The sequence below is a fragment of the Mesoplodon densirostris genome, chromosome 8 (genome assembly GCF_025265405.1).
Source record: "Mesoplodon densirostris isolate mMesDen1 chromosome 8, mMesDen1 primary haplotype, whole genome shotgun sequence".
Classification (NCBI taxonomy): domain Eukaryota; kingdom Metazoa; phylum Chordata; class Mammalia; order Artiodactyla; family Ziphiidae; genus Mesoplodon; species Mesoplodon densirostris.
The window spans coordinates 79,068,573-79,091,074 of record NC_082668.1 but is presented as its reverse complement, the minus strand read 5'-3'; the positions used below and the strand labels follow the sequence as shown (position 1 = coordinate 79,091,074).

General features: G+C 36.2%; 1 protein-coding gene across 18 annotated transcripts in view; it reads left to right on the top strand.

The window, feature by feature from the left end:
• BAZ2B (bromodomain adjacent to zinc finger domain 2B) overlaps nucleotides 1-22,502 on the top strand; it is a 375,982-nt gene that overhangs the window by 131,791 nt on the left and 221,689 nt on the right. Inside the window, exon 1 of one of the 18 annotated variants that reach the window (XM_060105758.1) lies at nucleotides 16,737-16,822. The exons of the other annotated variants lie outside the window; for them this stretch is intronic. The gene's annotated coding sequence lies outside the window, so the exon portion shown is untranslated. Of the gene's footprint in view, nucleotides 1-16,736; nucleotides 16,823-22,502 lie in introns of those variants that run through there. 18 annotated transcript variants of the gene reach the window in all.

The following is a 22,502-nucleotide window of genomic DNA, read 5'->3' as shown; positions in this document are numbered from 1 at the left end:
GATGAAAAGGCAGAGGGCTATGTACCAGATGAAGGAACAAGATAAAACCCCAGAAAAACAACTAAATGAGTGGAGATAGGCAAGCTTCCAGAAAAAGAATTCAGAATAATGATAGTGAAGATGGTCCAGGACCTCGGAAAAAGAATGGAGGCAAAGATCAAGAAGGTGCAAGAAATGTTTATCAAAGACCTAGAAGAATTAAAGAACAAACAAAGAGATGAACAATACAATTACTGAAATGAAAACCACACTAGAAGGAATCAACAGCAGAATAACTGAGGCAGAAGAACGGATAAGTGACCTGGAAGACAGAATGGTGGAATTCACTGCTGTGGAACAGAATAAAGAAAAAAGAATGAAAAGAAATGAAGACAGCCTAAGAGACCTCTGGATCAACATTAAACACAACAACATTCGCATTATAGGGGTCCTAGAAGGAGAAGAGGGAGAGAAAGGACCTGAGAAAATATTTGAAGAGATTATAGTCGAAAACTTCCCTAACATGGTAAAGGAAAGAGCCACCCAAGTCCAGGAAGCGCAGTGAGTCCCATCCGGATAAACCCAGGAGAAACATGCCGAGACACATAGTAATCAAATTGGGAAAAATTAAAGACAAAGAAAAATTATTGAAAGCAGCAAGGGAAAAATGACAAATAACATACAAGGGAACTCCCATAAGGTTAACAGCTGATTTCTTAGCAGAAACTCTACAAGCCAGAAGGGAGTAGCATGATATACTTAAAGTGGTGAAAGGGAAGAACCTACAACCAAGATTGCTCTACCCAGCAAGGATCTCATTCAGATTCGAAGGAGAAATCAAAAGCTTTACAGACAAGCCAAAGCTAAGAGAATTCAACGCCACCAAACCATCTCTACAACAAATGCTAAAGGAACTTCTCGAAGTGGGAAACACAAGAGAAGGAAAGGACCTACAAAAACAAACCTAAAACAATTAAGAAAATAGTCATAGGAACATACATATTTATAATTACCTTAAACGTGAATGGATTAAATGCTCCAACCAAAAGACACAGGCTTGCTGAATGTATACAAAAACAAAACCCATATATATGCTGTCTACAAGAGACCCACTTCAGACCTAGGGACACATACAGACTGAAAGTGAGGGGATGGAAAAAGATATTCCATGCAAATGGAAATCAAAAGAAAGCTGGAGTAGCTATACTCATATCCAAAAAAATAGACTTTAAAACAAAGAATGTTACAAGAGACAAGGAAGGACACTACATAATGATCAAGGGATCAATCCAAGAAGAAGGTATAACACTTATAAATATATATGCACCCAGCATAGGAGCACCTAAATACATAAGGCAACTGCTAACATCTATAACAGGGGAAATCGACAATAACACAACAGTGGGGGACTTTAACACCTCACTTACACCAATGGACAGATAATCCAAAATGAAAATAAATAAGGAAACAAAAGCTTTAAATGACACAATAGACCAGATAGATTTAACTGATATTTATGGGACATTCCACCCAAAAACAACAGGTTACACTTTCTTCTCAAGTGCGCATGGAACATTCTCCAGGGTAGATCACATCTTGGGTCACAAATCAAGCCTCAGTAAATTTAAGAACATTGAAATCATATCAAGCATCTTTTCTGACCACAATGCTATGAGATTAGAAATGAATTACAGGGAAAAAAAGGTAAAAAACACAGACACATGGAGGCTAAACAATACCTTACTAAATAACCAAGACATCACTGAAGAAATCAAAGAGGAAATCAAAAAATACCTAGCGATGAATGACAATGAAAATACAACAATCCAAAAGCTATGGGATGCAGCAAAAGGAGTTCTAAGAGGGAAGGTTTTTTGTTTTGTTTTTTTTTTTGCGGTACATGGGCCTCTCACTGTTGTGGCCTCTCCCGTTGTGGAGCACAGGCTCCGGACACGCAGGCTCAGCGGACATGGCTCACGGGCCCAGCCGCTCCGCAGGATGTGGGATCTTCCTGGACCAGAGCACGAACCCGTGTCCCCTGCATCGGCAGGTGGACTCTCAACCACTGCGCCACCAGGGAAACCCTAAGAGGGAAGTTTATAGCAATATAAGCCTACCTCAAGAAACAAGAAAAATCTCAAATAAACAATCTAACCTTACACCTAAAGGAACTAGAGAAAGAAGGTCAAACAAAACCCAAAGTTAGCAGAAGGAAAGAAATCATAAATATCAGAGCAGAAATAAGTGAAATAGAAACAAAGAAAACAATGGCGAAGATCAATAAAACTGAAATCTGGTTCTTTGAGAAGATAAACAAAATTGATAAACCATTAGCCAGACTCATCAAGAAAAAGAAGGAGAGGACTCAAATCAATAAAATTAGAAATGAAAAAGGAGAAGTTACAACAGACACCATAGAAATACAAAGCATCCTAAGAGACTACTACAAGCAACTCTATGCCATTAAAATGGACAACCTGGAAGAAATGGACAAATTCTTAGAAAGGTATAACCTTCCAAGACTGAACCAGGAAGAAATAGAAAATATGAACAGACCAATCACAAGTAATGAAATTGAAACTGTGACTAAAAATCTTCCAACAAACAAAAGTCCAGGACCAGATGGCTTCACAGCTGTGTTCTATCAAACATTTAGAGAAGACCTAACACTCATCCTTCTCAAACTCTTCCAAAAAATTGCAGAGGAAGGAACACTCCCAAACTCATTCTATGAGGCCACCATCACCCTGATAGCAAAACCAAAGATACTGCAAAAAAAGAAAATTACAGACCAATATCACTGATGAATATAGATGCAAAAATCCTCAACAAAGTACTAGCAAACAGAATCCAACAACACATTAAAAGGATCATGCACCATGATCAAGTGGGATTAATCCAGGGATGCAAGGATTCTTCAATATACGCAAATCAATCAATGTGATACACCATATTAACAAATTGAAAAATGAAAACCATATGATCATCTCAGTAGATGCAGAAAAAGGTTTTGACAACATTCAACAGCCATTTATGATAAAAACTCTTCAGAAAGTGGGCATAGAGGGAACCTACCTCAACATAATAAAGGCCATATAGGACAAACCCACAGCAAACATCATTCTCAATGGTGAAAAACTGAAAGCATTTCCTCTAAGATCAGGAACAAGACAAGGATGTGCACTCTCACCACTATTATTCAACATAGTCTTGGAAGTCCTAGCCATGGGACTCAGAGAAGGGAAACAAATAAAAGGAATACAAATTGGAAAAGAAGAAATAAAACTGTCACTGTTTGCAGAGGACATGATACTATACATAGAGAATCCTAAAGATGCCACCAGAAAACTACTAGAACTAATCAATGAATTAGATAAAGTTGCAGATACAAAATTAATGCACAGAAATCTGTTGCATTCCTATACACTGATGATGAAAAATCTGAAAGAGAAATTAAGGAAACACTCCCATTTACCATTGCAACAAAAAGAATAAAATACCCAGGAGTAAACCTACCTAGGGAGACAAAAGACCTGTATGCAGAAAACTATAAGAGACTGATGAAAGAAATTAAAGATGATACCAACAGGTGGAGAGATATACCACGTTCTTGGATTGGAAGAATCAACGTTGTGAAAATGACTGTACTCCCCAAAGCAATCTACAGATTCAGTGCAATCCCTATCAAAGTACCAATGGCATTTTTTACGGAACTATAGCAAAAAATCTTAAAATTTATATGGAGACAGAAAAGACCCCAAATAGCCAAAGCAGTCTTGAGGGAAAAAAACGGAACTGGAGGAATCAGACTCCCTGACTTCAGACTATACTACAAAGCTACAATAATGAAGACCATATGGTACTGGCACAAAAACAGAAATATAGATCAATGGAACAAGATAGAAAGCCCGGAGATAAACCCACACACCTATGTTCAACTAATCTATGACAAAGGAGACAACGATATACAATGGAGAAAAGACAGTCTCTTCAATAAGTGGTGCTGGGAAAACTGGACAGCTACACGTAAAAGAATAAAATTAGAACACTCCCTAACACCATATACAAAAATAAACTCAAAATGGATTAGAGACCTAAATGTAAGACCGGACACTATAAAACTCTTAGAGGAAAAAATAGGAAGAACACTCTTTGACATAAATCACAGCAAGATCTTTTTTGATCCACCTCCTAGAGTAATGGAAATAAAAACAAAAATAAACAAATGGGACCTAATGAAACTTCAAAGGTTTTGTACAGCAAAGGAAACCATAAACAAGATGAAAAGACAACCCTCAGAATGGGAGAAAATATTTGCAAATGAATCAATGGACAAAGGATTAATCTCTAAAATATATAAACAGCTCATGCAGCTCAAATTTAAAGAAACAAACAACCCAATCCAAAAATGGGCAGAAGACCTAAATAGATATTTCTCCAAAGAAGACATACAGGTGGCCAAGAAGCACATGAAAAGCTGCTCAACATCACTAATCATTAGAGAAATGCAAATCAAAACTACAATGAGGTATCACCTCACACCAGTTAGAATGGGCATCATCAGAAAATCTACAAACAACAAATGCTGGAGAGTGTGTGGAGAAAAGGGAACCCTCTTGCACTGTTGGTGGGAATGTAAATTGATACAGTCACTGTGGAGAACAGTATGGAGTTTCCTTTAAAAACTGAAAATAGAATTACCATATGATCCAGCAATCTCACTACTGGGCATATACCCAGAGAAAACCGTAATTCAAAAAGACACATGCACCCCAATGTTCATTGCAGCACTATTTAGAATAGCCAGGACATGGAAGCAACCTAAATGCCCATCGACAGACGAATTGAAAAAGAAGTTGTGCTACATATATACAATGGAATATTACTCAGCCATAAAAAGGGACGAAATTGAGTCATTTGTTGAGATGTGGATGGATCTAGAGACTGTCATACAGAGTGAAGTAAGTCAGAAAGAGAAAAACAAATACCCTATATTAACGCATGTATGTGGAACTTAGAAAAATGGTACAGATAAACCAGTTTGCAGGGCAGAAGTTGATACAAAGATGTAGAGAACAAATGTATGCACACCAAGGGGGGAAAACCGTGGGGTGGGGGGGCGGGATGGTGGTGTGCTGAATTGGGCGATTGGGATTGACATGTATACATTGATGTGTATAAAATTGATGACTAATAAGAACCTGTTGCATAAAAAAATAAATAAAATAAAATTCAAAAAAATAAAGAAAATATAAAGAACAACCATACAGAATTAAAGGATACAATGACTGAAATGAAAAATATATCAGAAGGAATCAATAGTAGGCTAAATGAGGATGAAGAATGGATCAATGAGCTGGAAGGCAGAGTAATGGAAATCATTGACACTGAATAGAAAAAAGAAAAAAGAATGAAAAGAAATGAGGACAGTTTTAAGAGCCCTCTGGGATAGTATCAAGCATGCTAATATTCACATTACAGGGGTCCCAGAAGGAGAAGAGAGAGAGAAAAGGCCTGAGAAAATATTTGAAGATGTAATACCTGAAAAATTCTTTAACCTGGGGAAGGAAACAGTCACCCAAGTTCAGAAAGTGCAGAGAGTCACATACAGAGGTAACCCATAGAGGAATACACCACAACAGTCTCAAAAGTGATGCTGGGGTAACTGGACAGCTACATGCAAAGGAATGAAATTAGAACATTCTCTAACACCATATATGAAAGTATACTGAAAATGGATTAAAGACCTAAACGTAAGGCCATATACTATAAAACTAGAGGAAAACATGGGTAGAACACTGACATAAATTGCAGCAATATTTTTTTGGATCTGTGTCATAGAATAATGGAAATTAAAACAAAAATAAACAAATGGAACTTAAAAGCTATTGTACAGCAAAGCAAACCATAAATTAAATGAAAAAACAACCTATGGACTGGGAGAAAATATTTGCAAACAATGCTATTGACAAGGGATTAATTTCCAAAATATATGAGTAGGTCATATAGCTTAATATCAAGAGAAAAAAAAAATTGGTCAGGAGACCTAAGTAAACATTTCTCCAAAGAAGACATACAGATGTGCAACATGCACATGAAAATATGTTCAATATCACTAATTATTAGAGAAATGAAAATCAAAACTGCAATGAAGTGTGACCTCAGAGCATTCAGAATGGCCATTATTAAAAAGTCTACCAAAAATAAATGCTGGAGAGGGTGTGGAGAAAAAGGAACACTCCTACAGTGTTGGTGGGAATATAAATTGGGACAGCCACTATGGAGAACAGTATGGTGGTTCCTTAAAAAACTAAAAATAGAGTTACCGGGACTTCCCTGGTGACACAGTTCTTAAGAATCTGCCTGCCAATGCAGGGGACACATGTTCAAGCCCTGGTCCGGGAAGATCCCACATGCCGTGGAGCAACTAAACCCATGTGCCACAACTGCTGAGCCTGTGCTCTGTGTTCTGGAGCCTCCAAGCTGCGACTACTGAGCTCACGTGCCACAACTGCTGAGCCCACGCACCTAGAACCCATGCTCCGCAATGAGAAGCCACTGCAATGAGAATTCCATGCACCACAACGAAGAGTATCCCCCGCTCGCCGCAACTAGAGAAAGCCCGCGTGCAGCAGCAAAGACCCAATGCAGCCATAAATAAATAAATGTTCCTTTAAAAAATTAAAAATAGAGTTACCATATGATCCTGTAATCCCACCCCTGGGCATATATCTGAAGAAAACTCCAATTTGAGAAGATACATGCACCCCAGTGTTCATAGCAGCACTATTTATGATAGCCAAGACATGGAAGCAACCTAAATGTCCATTAACAGATGAATTGATAAAGAAGATGTGATGTATATATACAATGGAATATTGCTCAGCCATAAAAAAGAATGAAATAATGCCATTTGTAGCAACATGGATGGACCTAGAGGTTATCATATTAATTGAAATAAGTCAGAGAAAGAGAAATATCATATAATATCACATATTTGTGGAATCTAAAAAAATGATACAAATGAACTTATTTATAAAACACAAACTGACTCACAGACACAGAAAACAAACTTATGGTTACTAAAGGGGAAAGGGGAGGAATAAATTAGGGGCTTGGGATTAACATAAACACTACTATGTTTGTTTGAACAACAAGGACCTACTGTATAGCACAGGGAACTATACTCAATATCTTGTGTTAACCTATAATGGAAAAGAATCTGAAAAAGAATATATATATATTATATATATAATATATATAATATATATATAATATATATATAATATATATATAACTGAATCACTTTCCTGTACACTTAAAACTAATACAACATTATAAATTAACTATAGTTCAATTTAACAAAAAAAAGATGTAGGACATCATGGGGAAAAAAAGATGGTATCCTTTCCGTAATGTGTATTCTTGGCTCCTCTGTTTAATTAATTGACCATATATGGATGGGTTTATTGCCGGGCTTTCTTTTCTGTTCCATGATCTATGTGTCTGTTCTTATCCCAATACCACACTCTATTGATTACTATAGCTTTGTAATAGTGTTTGGAAACGTGATGCCTTCAGCTTTGTTCTTTTTTCCTCAAGATTGCTTTGGCTATTTGAGGTCCATACAAATTTTAGGACTGTTTGTTCTATTTCTGTGAAACATGCCATTGGAATTTTAATAGGCGTTGCATTGAATCTGTAGATTGCTTTGGGTAGTATGGACATTTTAACAATATTAATTCTTCCAATCCATGTGCATGGACTGGACTGTCTTTTCATTTTTTTGTGTCTTCATCAGTGTATTATAGTTTTCAGTATACAGATCTTTCACTTCCTTGGTTAACTTATACCTAGGTATTTTATTCTTTTTGATGTGATTGTAATGGGGCTGTTTTCTTTTTTTTAAATTGAAGTGTAGTTGATTCACAATGTTGTGTTAATTTCTGCTGTACAGCAAAGTGATTCAGTTATACATATATATATATTCTTTTTTTATATTCTTTTCCATTATGGTTTATCACAGGACATTGAATATAGTTCTCTGTGCTATATAGTAGGATCTTGTTGTTTTCTTAATTTCTCTTTCTGATAGTTAATTTATAGTGTATACAAACAACAGATTTTTGTATATTGATTTTATATCCTGCAGCTTTCTGAATTCATTTTTTAATTGTGACAGTTTTTTGGTAGAATCTTTATGGTTCAAAGATTCTATATATAATATCATGTCATCTGCAAATAGAGACAGTTTTACTACTTTCTTTCTGATTTGGATGCCTCTTATTTCTCTTTCTTGTCTAACAGCTTTGGGTAGAGCTTCCAATACTATGTTGAATAAAAGTGGTGAGAGTGGGCATTCTTGTCTCTTGTCTTGTTCCTGATCTTAGAGGAAAAGCGTTCAGGTTTTCACCATTGAGTATTATATTTGCTGTGGGATAGTCATATATGGCCTTTATTATGTTGAGGTATATTTCTTCCATACCCATTTTGATGAGAGTTTTTATCATAAATGGATGTTGAATTTTGTCAGATGCTTTTCTACATCTATTGAGATGATGATGATTTTTATCCTTCATTTTGTTATTGCGGTGTTTTACATTAATTGATTTCTGGATGTCAAACCATACTTGTATCCCAGGGATAAGTCCTACTTGATCATGATGTATGATCCCTTTCATGCATTTTTATAATACAAAATATAATACTTTGTTCAGGAATTTTTCATCTATGTTCATCAGATTTAATAGGTCAGTAAATTTCTTTTCTTGCAGTGTCTTTGTGTGGTTTTAGAATCAGGGTAATGCTGGCCTCAGTGTGAGTTTGTGTGTGTTTCCTCCTCTTACATTTTTTGGAAGAGTTTTGAAAAGGACCTCTTTTTAAAATGAAGTAATTAAAAGTTGAATTTTTTTTTCTTGAACTCAGATTCTCATAACTAACTGCCTTCTTGATATCCATACCTGCATGTTTACTAGGCATCTCAAATTTAACATGCTCAGTGTTAATGTTGGAGAACTGATACTACCCAACTTGAAGACATACTATAGGGCTGCAGTAATCAAGACAGTGTGGTATGGGCCAAACAATAGACAAATAGCTGAATTGAACAAAATGGAAAACCCAGAAATAGATTCACATAGGCAACTGATCTTTGACAAAGGGGCAAAGACAATAATACAGTGGAGCAAGATAGTCTTTTTTTTTTTTTTTTTTTTTTCTTTTTGCGGTATGTGGGCCTCTCACTGTTGTGGCCTCTCCCGTTGCGGAGCACAGGCTCCGGATGCTCAGGCCCAGCGGCCATGGCTCACGGGCCCAGCCGCTCCGCGGCATATGGGATCCTCCCAGACCGGGGCACGAACCCGTATCCCCTGCATCGGCAGGCGGACTCTTAACCACTGCGCCACCAGGGAGGCCTGCAAGATAGTCTTTTCAACAGTCGGTGCTGTGACATCCGGACATCCACGTGCAAAAATTAATTTTGACACAGACCTTAGAACCTTCACAAAAATTAATGTAAAATGAATCACAAACCTAAATGTAAAAGGCAAAACTATAAAACTCCAGAGGATAACATAGGAAAAAACCTAGATGACCTTTGGTATGGATGCCTTTTTAAATATAACACCAAAGCCATGATTCATGAAAGAAATTATTGATAAGCTGGATTTTATTAAAATTAAAAACTGTTCTATGAAAGACACAAGAGAATGAGAAGATAAGGCACAGAGTGGGAGAAAATATTTGCAAAACACACATCTGATAAAGGACTGTTATCCAAAACATATAAATAACTCTTAAAACTCAACAATACCACAGTAAACAATCTAATTAAAAAGTGGGCCAAAGATCTTAACAGATAATTCATCAAGGAAACACTGATGGCATATAAACACATGAAAAGATGCTCTGCATCATATGTCATCGGGGAAATGCAAATTGAAACAACAAGATACCACTATACACATATTAGAATGGACAAAATTCAAAACATCGACAACACTGAATTCTGGTAAGAATGTGGAGCAACAGGAACACTCACTATCTTTCTTTTTTCTTTTCTTTTTTGATGGTGGGACTGCAACACAGTGCAGCCACTTTGGAAGACAGTTTGGCCATTTCTTACAAAACCTACCATATTCTTACGATAGGATCCAGCAATCGCTCTCCTTGGTATTTACTCAAATTAGTTGAAAACTTTTGTCCACACAAAAACCTGTAGTTTCATTCATGATTGCCAAAACCTGGAAGCAAACAAGATGTCCTTTAGTAGATGAATGGATAAATAAACTGTGGTACCTTCAGACAATGGAGTACTATCCAGTGCTATAAAGAAATGAGTTATCAAGCCATGAATGGACATAGAGGAACTTTAAATGCCTATTACTAAGTCAAAGAAGGCAATCTGAAAAGGCTACAGACTGTATAATTCCAACTATATGACATTCTGGAAAAGGCAAAACTGGAGACAGTAAAAAGACCAGTGTTTGCCAGAGGTTGCGGGAGGAGAGAGAGATGAATAGATAGATCAAAGAGGTTTTTTAGGGCAGTGAAACTACTCTGTATGATGTTATAATGGTGGATATATGTCATTATACATTTGTCCAAACCCGTAGAATGTGCCACACCAAGAGTGAACCATAATGCAAACTGTGGACTTTGTATGATAATGATGTATTAATGTAGATTCATCTTTGTAACAAATATACATTTCTGGATGTTGATAATGGGTATGCATGTGTCAGAGTGAGGGGTATATGAGAAATCTCTGTACCTTCCTCTCAGTTTTGCTGTGAACCTAAAACTCCTCTAAAAAATAAAGTCTACAAAAACCAACTAACCAACAAACCCATATGAGTCCTTGCAGTAACCTGTAAGGCCTTGCATGATATTCCTTACAGCCCGTTACCTCTTTCACATCATTTCTTGCTACATTTCCTCCAGTTTACTCTAGGCCAGCTACACTAGCTTCCTTATTGTTTCTTCTGTACTTATCAGATACACTCTTGTCTTAAGACATTTGCAGTCCCCATTTCTTCAAATAACCTCATGGCTTGTTCTCATCTCTTTCAAACCATTGCTCAAAGCAATGACTCTTTCTTTTAATACCCTAACCAAAATTGGAAACCTTCCACCCCGCACTTACTCTCTATCCCTTTTTCCACTCTTTTTTTTCTTATGGCACTTACGGCCTTCAAATGTAGATTTTCTCCAGAAGAAGGCAAGAATTATTTTTTGTTTCGGTTCACTAGCGAATAGCATCTAGACAGCGCTTGGCACATAGTAGGCACTGAATACATTTTTTGTGGAATAAATGAATCTCGTGTTATTATAATTGATTTACTTGTCTCTATTTCACTTGACTAGAAGCTTCATAGTCAAGTGCTGCAACTTCTGTTTCTTCAGGGTTTAGCACACATGGTTGCATACATTTGTTCAATTTATCAAAAAATATACTTCTCATTTTACACAAGTATAATCATAACAAAATTACACATTGGAATTTTTTCACTTATGTTGACAAGTAGTTTTTTAGTTGCTATGGATTCTACATAGTTATACATATCATTTTGTTGAATTAACTTTCACAATTCTTATGAAACCATGTAGGGAATTAATAAAACAGATAACACTGAAAAATTCTCTTGGGTTGTTTATCCTTTACTTAGCTATTTATTGTTAGGAGCATTTACGTTTTTACAGCTTGTATTTATTACAGATAAGGTCTAAGTGAATATTTCAGGAAGCCTTTAATTCAGTAACCTGGAGGTACACCATGGTATTAAAAAATGCATGAAATTTCACATTTATAAAAGAGCCAGTATATTTCTGTTGTGAAAAGATTCACTTTAAATAGTATGAACTGCCCTAGTGCATTTATATTTTTTTCTTGGCTACTTGTTCTTATTACAGAAAGATATACTTTTATTTGGAAAAACTCAAATCTATCAGTTTATAAAGTAAATGTATCCCCTTGGGCCCTGCCAATTGCCATTTCCAGAATCACTGTTAAAGATGTTCGTTATGTATCATTTTAGACCTTTTTATATACATATGACTACATATAAATATACGTATATATACAGTCGGCCCTCCATATCCATGGGTTCCATATCCATGGATTCAACCAACCACAGACTGAAAATATTCAGGGAAAAGAAATTCTAAAAGTTCAAAAAGCAAAACTTGAATTTGCTGAGCTGGCAACTATTTACATGGCATTTTAAAAATAATTAATTAATTAATTTGGCTGCATCGGATCTTAGTTGCGGCACACAGGATCTTCGCTGCAGCACGCAGGCTTCTCTCTAGCTGCAGTGCGCGAGCTCCAGAGCACGTGGGCTCAGTAGTTATGGTGCACGGGCTCTCTAGTTGTGGCACGAGGCCTCCAGAGTGAGTGGGCTCAGTAGTTGCGGTGCACAGGCTTAGTTGCCCTACAGCATGTGGGATCTTATTTCCCCGAACAGAGATCAAACCTGCGCCCCCTGCATTGGAAGGCAGAGTCTTAACCGTTGGACCACCAGGGAAGTCCCTACATAACATTTACATTGTATTTACTACTATTTACATAGCATTTACTTTGTAAGTAATCTGGAGATGATTTAAAGTACACTGGAGGATGTGCATAGGTTAGCAAACACTGTGCCATTTTATATAAAGGACTTGAGCCTTTTCAGATTTTGGTATCCTTGGGGGTCCCTGTGGATACAAAAGGACAAGTGTATACACAAAAACTAAAATATAAAAAAAAAGCTAGTTAATATCTGTATTTTTCTGTAGTTTATCTCTTCTAACTTGTGTCACAGAGATCTGCCATGTCAATATATAAAATATATTCTTTGTAAAGATTACACAATGATGTATAATTTTATAATTTCTTTACTGACAGACATATAGTTTATATCTAATTATCGTTAACAGTAGGTTATACAAAGTTAAATATTTTCTTTTCTGCAGTACAGTGTGTATGAATCTCCAAAGAGCATAAATTATGTGCAATTTCCTGAACTTAATTCACCAATATTTTCATGAAGCATGTAATTCTTTCAAAGAACTTGTCATAGCTCTGATGCTCTATTAAATGTATTTGGAGTTCTGGTCAATCTTGTTATTTCACTTGTAAGAAAATTGAGACTGAGGTAATGGAAAATTGAAACCATACCCTCGGTTTTTTGATACTTGTTCCATGTTGTTCCTTTTGCTTTGAATTTAATCTTCATTTAATGCTTTTTCCTGAATTCAAATAGGAAAGTTAAACACTGGAATTTTTTATAAGGGAAAAAATAGATTTCATGTGTTGATACTACAGGAAGTTAACATTTTGTGTGTCTGTAGGTTTTTCTTGATGTCAGTATGCTATGTCTTGGTAGGTAACTAGTGATAAGTGAAAAAAAGGATTCAAGCAGGTTTCTCTTTGGAGAATGATAATGCACTGCACTGCAGAAAAGAAAATATATAACATTGTATAAGCCACCCTTTCTCATAATTAGAGACAAATAAAGGAATTATTAAAAATTATATTACTTTCCTAAATTTAAGTCCTGTGACATAAATGAACTACTAGTTCCTTTCTTATGTTGAATAATTCTTTCAGTAACTTTAAGAGTAAGAGTTACTTGAAAAGTAGTATTAAGTTTGAATGTGCCTAGTAAATTTCTTAGTTATTTCTTTTGTCTTTGTCTTCATCATTCAAGTTCCTAGTTTTAATTATTGTAGTGTATAGGAATACTCTAGTCAATCTAGATTAATTCTAGGTATGTTTTAAAATAGAGATACTATTGAATCTTGTCACCTTAATTGATCTTACTTTTGCCTTTCTCTGAGCTGTCAGGTTCCCTCCCTTTTTGTGGACATACTCTTTTTTTATGATTTAAAAAACTATTTAATTAATTGATTTATTTACTTACTTTATTTTCTTTTTGGCTGCATTGGGTCTTAGTTGCGGCATGTGGGATCTTTCGTCACAACAAGCGCCCTCTTCACTGCGGTATGCGGGCTTCTCTCTAGTTGTGGTGTGCAGGTTTTTCTCTCTAGTTGTGGCGCTCGGGCTCCAGAGCATGTGGGCTCTGTAGTTTGTGGCACGCAGGCTCTCTCATTGAGGCTCATGAGCTCAATAATTGTGGCACACAGGCTTAGTTGCCCCGTGGCATGTGGGATCTTAGTTCCCTGACCAGGGATTCAACCCTCATCCCCTGTATTTGGAAGGTGATTCTTTTTTATTTATTTATTTTTAAATTTTATTCATTTCTTTATACAGCAGGTTCTTATTAGTTATCCATTTTATACATATTAGTGTGTGTATGTCAATCGCAATCTCCCAATTCATCCCACCACCACCACCACCCCCACCCCCACTTTCCCCGCTTGGTGTCCATACGTTTGTTCTGTACATATATGTCTCAATTTCTGCCCTGCAAACCATGTCATCTGTACCATTTTTCTAGGTTCCACATATATGCATTAATATATGATATTTGTTTTCTTTTTCTGACTTACTTTACTCTGTATGACAGTCTCTAGATCCATCCACGTCTCTACAAATGACTCATTGTTCCTTTTTATGGCTGAGTAATATTCCATTGTATATATGTACCACATCTTCTTTATACATTCATCTGTCGGACATTTAGGTTGCTTCCATGTCCTGGCTATTGTAAATAGTGCTGCAATGAACATTGGGGTGCATGTGTCTTTTTGAATTATGGTTTTCTCTGGGTATATGCCCAGTAGTGGGATTGCTGGGTCATATGGTACTTCTATTTTTAGTTTTTTAAGGAACCTCCATACTGTTCTCCACAGTGACTGTATCAATTGACTGTATCAATTGCACCAACAGTGCAAGAGGGTTCCCTTTTCTCCACACACTCTCCAGCATTTGTTGTTTGTAGATTTTCTGATGATGTCCATTCTGACTGGTGTGAGGTGATACCTCATTGTAGTTCTGATTTGCATTTCTCTAATAATTAGTGATGCTGAGCAGCTTTTCATATGCTTCTTGGCCATCTGTATCTCTTCTTTGGAGAAATGTCTGTTTCAGTCTTCTGCCCAGTTTTTGTGTGGGTTGTTTTTTTTTTAATATTGAGCTGCATGAGCTGTTTATGTATTTTGGAGATTAATCCTTTGTCCGTTGATTTGTTTGCAAATATTTTCTCCCATTCTGAGGGTTTTCTTTTCATCTTATTTGTAGTTTCCTTTGCTTTGCAAAAGCTTTGAAGTTTCATTAGGTTCCATTTGTTTATTTTTGTTTGTATTTCCCTTTCTCTAGGAGGTGGGTCAAAAAGGATCTTGCTGTGATTTATGTCAAAGAGTATTCTTCCTATGTTTTCCTCTAAGAGTTTTATAGTGTCCGGTCTTACATTTAGGTCTCAAATCCATTTTGAGTTTATTTTTGTGTATGGTATTAGGCAGTGTTCTAATTTCATTCTTTTACATGTAGCTGTCCAGTTTTCCCAGCACCACTTATTGAAGAGACTGTCTTTTCTCCATTGTATATCCTTGCCTCCTTTGTCATAGATTAGTTGACCATAGGTGCATGGGTTTATCTCTGGGCTTTCTCTCCTGTTCCATTGATCTATATTTCTGTTTTTGTGCCAGTACCATATTGTCTTGATTACTGTAGCTTTGTTGTATAGTCTGAAGTCAGGGAGTCTGATTCCTCCAGCTCTGTTTTTTTCCCTCAAGACCACTTTGGCTATTCGGGGTCTTTTGTGTCTCCATACAAATTTTAAGATTTTTTGTTCTAGTTCTTTACAAAATGCCATTGGTAGTTTGATAGGGATTGCATTGAATCTGTAGATTGCTTTGGGTGGTGGAGTCATTTTCACAATATTGATTCTTCCAATTGAAGACCATGGTATTTCTCTCCATCTGTTGGTATCATCTTTAACTTCTTTCAGCAGTGTCTTTTCATTTTCTGCATACAGGTCTTTTGTCTCCCTAGGTAGGTTTATTCCTAGGTATATTATTCTTTTTGCTGCAGTTGTAAATGGGAGTGTTTCCTTAATTTCTCTTTTAGATTTTTCATCATTAGTGTATAGGAATGCAAGAGATTTCTGTGTATTAATTTTGTATCCTGCAACTTTACCAAATTCATTGATTAGCTCTAATAGTTTTCTGGTGGCATCTTTAGGATTCTCTATGTATAGTATCATGTCATCTGCAAACAGTGACAGTTTTACTTCTTCTTTTCCAATTTGTATTCCTTTTATTTCTTTTTCTTCTCTGAGTGCCGTGGCAAGGACTTCCAAAACTATGTTGAATAATCGTGGCGAGAGTGGACATCCTTGTCTTGTTCCTGATCTTAGAGGAAATGCTTTCAGTTTTTCACCATTGAGAATGATGTTTGCTGTGGGTATGTCGTATATGGCTTTCATTATGTTGAAGTAGGTTCCCTCTATGCCCACTTTCTGGAGAGTTTTTATCATGAATGGGTGTTGAATTTTGTCAAAAGCTTTTTCTGCATCTATTGAGATGATCATATGGTTGTCATTCTTCAATTTGTTAATATGGTGTATCACATTGACTGATTTGCGTATATTGAAGAATCCTTGCATCCCTGGGATAAATCCCACTTGATCATGGTGCATGATCCTTTTAATGTGTTGTTGGATTCTGTTTGCTTGTATTTTGTTGAGGACTTTTGCATCTATATTCATCAGTGATATTGGTCTGTAATTTTCTTGTTTTGTAGTGTTTTTGTCTGGTTTTGGTATCAGGGTGATGGTGCCCTGTAGAATGGGTTTGGGAGTGTTCGGAGGATGATTCTTTGCCACTGGACCACCAGAGAAGTCCCATGTGGATATACTCTTAATTTGTTTAACCAATCAAATTGGTTAAACAAGGAAATGTAAGTATCTTTACTTTTCACTGTCAGATGTTTCTGTGAGAAATGTTTATGTGTGTGTGTGGGGGGGGATTATTTCCTTAAGATATAGTAGAATTATTGGATCAAAGAGTACGTACATTAAATTTTATCTATTTTGGCAGATTTCTTTGTAGAAATGTTTTGCCAATTTATATTTCCATTAACTGTATGAGAGTTCCCATTTTCCCACCCTTTTAATCCTTACCAATCTAATAAGGAAAAAATTATATATCATTTAGATGTGTGTTTATTAGAATATTAGATGTAAATCGTAGTGTCAGTTTTCTTTGGTATTTACGTTTTCTTTGGAATTTCCTGCCTGTATATTTTGTCCACTTTTCTTTTAGGTAGATGTCCTATTTTAGTTATTCATAAGAATGAAAATTTTACCACATATGTTGTAAATATATTTTTCACAGTTTGTTGTTTACATTTTAACTTTGTGTAATTAACTGTATAAATTTAATTGTATACATGTTCCTTATGAAAGATTTTCGTTTCATAAGTACTAAGATTTTTTTTCCCTTTACATTTTATAACTTTGATGTTAAAGTATATGCTAACGTGCTATAACAAAGAGAACAAAACTACTAAATACGATAAAACTTTCTTTTACACATGATAGCCCAGAGGGGAGTGGTTGAGAAATGGCTTTGTCATCCCTACCATGTGAATTCCATATGTGAGTCCAAGGTGACTGTACTAATTGTTGCTTTGCTTTCTCCCAGAATCAGAGAGGGAGACAGAAGTGGAAGGTGGGCCTCTTTTAAGAATATAACTTGGAAGTTGCACAAATCACTCTGTTCATATCAAGTTGTCCAGAACTTAGTCACAAGGCTACAAGAAAGCATTGGGGAATGAAACTGACAGCTGATAGTGAAGTGCCCAGCTACAATTTGGGTTTTTGTGAGGTGTTGGGGGGAATAGAGTTCTGTCACTAAGCTAAAAAGGAGAGAATGGACATTGAGGGGATAAAGAGTAGTCTGTGACACAGGTGCCATGCTTACTTATCAGGAGGTCATTCTTTGTGCTAAAGTGATTCTGCTGGTATTTTTTAATGTTTTCCTTTTAGTCTGATTTGGAAATCTGGAATTGTGTGTTATGGATTCAGTCTAATTTTTCTCTTAAATTTCTAGTCAGTTGTCCCAACACTATTTATTGAATACTTATCCCCTTTTTCACTAATTTGAAATACCCCTTTTAAAATATATACTAAACTCACAGGTGGGACTTCCCTGGAGGTCCAGTGGTTAAGACTCTGTGCTCCCAATGCAGGGGGCGCGGGTTCGATCCCTGGTCAGGGAACTAGGATCCCGCATGCTTGCAGCGCAGCCATAAATAAATAAATAAATTCACAGGATTTTTTTTGTATTCTTTGTATTGATTTTGCATCTTCTTATTTCTTCCTCAGTACCTCACTTTTAATTGCTAGCTGTATAAGTTTTGATATTTCTTAGGGCAGATCTCTAATCTTTGCTCATTTACTTAAGAATTCTTCTGTTAGTTAATTTTTTCAGGTATATTTTGACCATTTTTGTCAAGTTCAAGAAAATAACCCTTTGAGTTTTGATTGTGGTTGGATTAAATTTACAAATTTTTGTAATGAGGTGGATAGACCTAGAGTCTGTCATACAGAGTGAAGTAAGTCAGAAAGAGAAAGACAAATACCGTATGCTAACACATATATATGGAATTTAAGAAAAAAAAAAGAAGAACCTAGGGGTAAAACAGGAATAAAGACACAAACCTACTTGAGAATGGACTTGAGGATATGGGGAGGGGGAAGGGTAAGCTGTGACAAAGCGAGAGAGAGGCATGGACATATATTCACTACCAAAGGTAATGTAGATAGATAGTGGGAAGCAGCCGCAGAGCACAGGGAGATCAGCTCGGTGGTTTGTGACCACCTGGAGCGGCGGGGGGGGGGGGGGGGCGTGGCAGAGGGGGGCGGTGGATAGGGAGGGTGGGAGGGAGGGAGACGCAAGAGGGAAGGGATATGGGAACAGATGTATATGTATAACTGATTCACTTCGTTATAAAGCAGAAACTGATAAAAAAATTTACAAATTTTGACTTATTCTGTTGTTTTATTTCATTTTATAATTTATAGAGATAATTTTTCTTGATTTTTCCCAGGAATAGAGGGTATTTGTTCATTCTTGTTTCCTGATATATATCTTTTTCATTAATCTTTCACATACTGTGTTTATTTCATGCATTTTAATCACCAAATTTTTGTTCAGGTTCCTTTTTTTCTGGTTAAGTCATCTTCATAAAAGGGCAGATTTATATACCTATTATTTACTTTCGAATAGGTAAGATTCTTGATTTCCTTCCCTGTTTATCTGGATACTGTTTTGTATCCAGAGGGCTTTGATAATGTAGCTTTATGCAATCATTTAGTTCCTCATTCTGTAGCCTGAGAGGGTTAAGGAGGAAATTTAACCTTTGACTTTGTTGATTTTTTTTTTTTCTTTGAAACCCTTACATTCACATTTAGGCTCATACCTTTGAGAAACTGCCTGCCCAGGCTCCAATTCTGTTTTCACTCCCACTTTAGAGTGCCCACTTGGTAAGAAGATAGTTTGAAAATTTATCCCGCTGCCTAAAAGCTCTCTATCTGGTGAGACTATATCCATCCATGCTTTCATCCCTATCAAGTGCAGCCTCTATTGCTGTTATTATACAGCTGTGAAAAAAACTCCAAGAAGATTGGTGTCGATCTTTCCTGTAGTGTTTCTTCTTATATATTGCCAACTGGAGAGATTCTCCCTCCAACCACACCCCATGATCAGAGCAAGCCCTAACCAGTCTTTGGAGTCTGGGTCAGAGGTAAACGATGAGGACTGGCTGTGCTTATTCTCTTTCAGCTGTGCTTCTGCAACAATGATGCTTTTGATCAATGGCAAGGGAAAGCATATCCCAGTGTGGTGGACCAGCCTTTTTCCATGACTCTCTTCTGTCTTCATTCCTTGTTCCTAACTTATTTGATCCTTTATTTGCTTGGTTCTGGGTTATAATTACGATTCAGGTTAAAACCTTCTCACTGAAGAGCTTATCTTGAAAGAGAACTAATATATTGCACCATTATTTACTATTTGCTCTCCTGTTGGTTCTTCTATAAATGCCCCAAACAAAAAGCTTTTAAAATTACTGTCTGATTCAGTGTTTTTAGTGTAGTAGAAAGTAGAAGTAGAAGTAGAACATGTTTGCTTTTTGCTGACCAGAACAAAATGAAGTGCCAAGGTTCCTGTGGTTCTGTGAGGTATCTAGCAGATATTATGATGTAATCTTGATGGTTTAGATCTAGTAGGATAGTGACAGTATCCTGCTTTTGGTTCTGCATAGCCACTTTTTTATATTTCCCTTCACCTATTCCTGTCACATGACGTAGAGAAGTCCTTCCAGTTGTTAAGGTTTGTAGCACATTGGTGTTTAAGTCCTCTGTGATCTGCCACTTTACTGTCTGTATAATTGTGTTAAATCACTTGATCTCTCTCTTAGCTTCAGTTGCCTTTCCTTCAGTGATGCTTGCTCTATGTACCTCATTAATATAATAAGAAATAATAAAAAAATATATGTAAAGTATTTTTATAAATTGTAAAATTTTATTCAGATAGACAAGATTGGAGCTAGGACACTATAAATCAATTACAGGAGACAGATTTGGAGTTCTATCAGAAGATTCTTTACTACTTATATCTTTTCTATAATTAAATCAGGGCATTAAGCCCTTCCATAAATACAAAGTCTCACTCACCTTTTTGTAATGTAAATTGTTTATAGAGCTTATCTAGTGATGACATAAGGCAAAAACCAAGGATGGTATATAATGTGAGAAAGCAACATTGTCCATCAGTCTATGTATGGTATGGGCACAAAAACCTTAATATTGTATTGTAATATTTCTCTTCCCTCTCTCCACAGAAGAGAGATTTATGTTGATCATTCCTATGAAAGTGTTTGTACCTTTTTTTTTTACCACACATGTATATGATATGCAGCATTGTTTGGCATGTTTTAACACCTTATGTAGCATTATACTGTATATATCATTTTCCAACCTGTGTTTTTCACTAGTTTTTTTTTAATCTTTGTCCATTTTTATTCATGTACTGTAAGTCATTCATCATAATTGCTGAATCGTACGTCATTGTATGACTATAATACAATTAATTTCTCTTCTCCTAATAATGGATAGGTAGAATGTTTATAATGTTTTACTATAAATGCCACAAGGAACATTCTTCTACCTGTCTTCTTAGGCATAGCTGCGTGAGTACTGAAGCATATGTATCTAGAACTAGACTTGCACCTTGAAATGATTAGCTGTTGACAAATTGCTCTCTCTCTGATGGTTGTACAATTAACATTCCACAGACCAGTCTGTGCTGCGATTTGGGACAGCTCTGACCTCATGGCTGCCAGTGGACCACTCTCCCATCCCTCAGGGTGTCCCCTTCAGTGTTCCCAAGTGACTCAATCCCCCCATGCCTGCTGCTGTCCTGGCAGTAGGCCCCTGGCTTTTCTAAGCATCATCATTCAGGAGAAGTCGCTGTGACAAAATGCATGCAATTTTCCATTTCTTTTGATACTGAATGAATTTGATATTCAGACTTAAATTTTTTATCAGTCTGACTGATTATTAAATGATAGCTGATTGTTATTTTAAATTCTCTGATTTTTCTGGTTGAACACCTTTCATGTGTTTACTAGTCATCTAAGTTTCTTCTTTTGTGAATTGCCTATTCATATTCTTGGCCCATTTTTCAAAATTAGGTGTATTTCTTACTCTACATATATCCTAAATGCATTGGATATGTCTTCTCTCATTCAGTGCCTTGTCTTTTGACTTTGATTTAAGTGCCTTTGTTGTATAGCAACTTAAAAATTGTTAACTTTCAAAGTTAGCTTTTTATTTTATGATTATGCTTTTAAAAAAATTTCCCTGTTGTTTCATTGTTCCAGTGAGAACCCAAAACTGAGTTGCTTTAATCAACAACAGTTATTTTATTATATATCCTGGTTTCTGTGTGTTCAGAGTTCAGAAAGCTTATAGCAAAGTTGCCTTGTTTCTGTTCCACATGCCTCAGATGGAATGACTGGAAGTCTGGGGTGGCTTGACTGCTGTGGGAATTATCTGTAGATACCTTTGCTGGCATCTTGTGGTAGATGCTAGTTGTTGACTGGGACTTCACCTTGGCTGCAAGCCAGAAATCCTACAGACTTAACTTATTTCATTGAGTAGGAGTTACAATATTAAGCAGAAGTGGTAACAACAAACATTTACCTTTTTTTTAAAACATATTGGGAATGAAGCCACACACAAAAGTTCACATATTATATGATTCCATTTATATGAGATGTCCAGAATAGGCAAATTCATAGAGACAGAAAGTAGATCAGTGGTTGCCAGGGGCTGGAAGAGAGAGTGAAGGGGAGAATAGGTAATGACTACTTAATTGGTATGGTGTTTCTTTTTGGGTTGATGAAAATGTTCTGGAATTAAATAGTGGTGATGGTTGCACAAAATTATGAATATACTAAAACCACTGAAGTGTACACTTTAAAATGGTGAATTTTATTTTATGTGAATTGTATCTCAATCTAAAAAATTCATTGTGATTTCTAAAATCTTAATATTTGGCGGAAGAATACCTGA